We start from the raw sequence: 1,798 nt of genomic DNA, 5'->3' as shown, positions 1-1,798 counted from the left end.
AGTTGTAAAATAAATAAATATATAAGAGTCTAATTAAACAGTAAATATAACTTGAATTCAATATCATTAATAAGCTTGAGTTTTTAGATAGTTATAGTTACTCTCTACTATATAAGTAGAGATCTTTAAAACTTATGATATTTAATCAAATTTAATAACTAGTAATATGATTTTAAGTTAAGTCAGATCGTCTAACAGCTAAATATTTAACTTTAAACTTCTTTCTCTTCACTAGCTAATTTCATAGCTTTTAATTATTTTGAATTTTATATATATTGATAACTTCAAAGCTATACTTTAATCTCTATTACTTTAAAGTGTAGCTATCTCATCTCATATATGTGCTTTACTTTCATGATTGAGAAAGTTATAGAATTGCTTCTATATTATTCTCATTTGATTTTAAATTCTTTTATATTAGCTTTATACAAAACTTTATTTTCTATGAATTTTTTATTTTATTTCCCATAAATTCACTTTATTTCTCATGAATTCACTTTACATATTTAGAAGCTATTAAAATTATTAGTTAATAATGAGTTTGTTTTAAAGATATTATCATAAATGTTCATTAATAAATTGAAAGTAAATGATCATATCAACTTTATATTAAATATATAGAAAAATAAAAATGGAGTAAGTATATCAATCATGAAAATTTAAAGAAATTTAATTAAATATATTTAATTTTTCTTTAAACCTTAATAATAAAATATAAGAGAAAAATTATAATAATATAAAATATAAATATTGTAAGATAATTTAAGATACTATAAATCAATATTTAATTTTTTTTAATATTTAATTAAATAACAGATTATATATTTAAGTATAGATATTTATAAATAGATAAATATAAATAAAGTTTAAAGTAATAAAAAAATATTTTGTTAGAAGTACAATGATAAAAATATATATCTCTTTAATAAAAAGTATAATATTATTAATTATAATTATCAATATATATAAGTAACTTTATAAATTTAATAATAAATAAAATAGAATCTTCTAACTAATGTTTTATAAGTGTATTTAAGACTAATTTTCATATTATTAGATTTTATCATTTTAGTTGATATAAATTTTTTGATAAAAGTAAATAGAGTATTAATATTTATTTGAAATATGTTAAAGTTGTAATAAAGAAAAAATCATTTAATTTACTAATGTAAAATAATACCTCTTATTTAGAATATTTATAGATGATTTAATATTTAAAAAGTAAATGCTTTTCTTAATATTACAAAGTAACTTTATTAGTAAAATAAAAATTTATAGTTATCACTTAGTAATTAATTATAAATTAATATATCTTTTTTTAATCATTTTTTTAAATAGGATCTTTAAAAGTTTATATTAAAATCAATTCTTATAATAATATAAATACAGTATATAAATATTATGAAAAAATTAAATAATATATTTATTGTTATTATTATTAAATAAAATCTTTTTAATATTTATTTTATATTTTCAATTTCTATAAGAAGCTTAGAGTTGAAAGCTTTTAAATTTAAATAATTTTGCTAAAGTATAAACTATAAGTTTTTTAAAAGTGTTAAATAAAAATTTAATACACTTATTTAGATAAGAATATTACTAATAATTAACTAACTATTAGTTAATTGTATTAGTATTGCATTAATAATAAATATTTTATACTTATAGTTATGATAAGTTTTATTTCTATATATATATCAAAAATATTAAAAATGAGTTAATAAATAAAAATCTAAATATTTAAATTAGATTTATATCATAAAAATAAAAACAAAACTTTAAAAGATGAAATAATAAT

This window comes from Paracoccidioides brasiliensis (genome assembly GCF_000150735.1).
Source record: "Paracoccidioides brasiliensis Pb18 unplaced genomic scaffold supercont2.1, whole genome shotgun sequence".
Taxonomy (NCBI): domain Eukaryota; kingdom Fungi; phylum Ascomycota; class Eurotiomycetes; order Onygenales; family Ajellomycetaceae; genus Paracoccidioides; species Paracoccidioides brasiliensis.
This window is presented reverse-complemented; position numbering follows the sequence as displayed.